We start from the raw sequence: 259 nt of genomic DNA on the forward strand, positions 1-259 counted from the left end.
CATATTTTGTTGATCAAATACGTGGAGCTGAACATAATACAGACTCCTATTTATTTTGCGATTTTCCTTTATCAGGCATCCGGAATAAAAGTGAGTAATTAAAGGGACAAGTGAAATTAGCAGCAGAGCTCCCGCTTCCTCCCTTTGTAATCAAGATACTCCTTAAAGGTTCTCCAGGAAAGGCCGTTTTGGTACTGTCTCTGTGTCTCGCAGGAGAGGTTATTTGAAGCTCCATCAACCCTGAGTGCCCACTCGGAGA

Source organism: Penaeus monodon, chromosome 28, assembly GCF_015228065.2.
Source record: "Penaeus monodon isolate SGIC_2016 chromosome 28, NSTDA_Pmon_1, whole genome shotgun sequence".
Classification (NCBI taxonomy): domain Eukaryota; kingdom Metazoa; phylum Arthropoda; class Malacostraca; order Decapoda; family Penaeidae; genus Penaeus; species Penaeus monodon.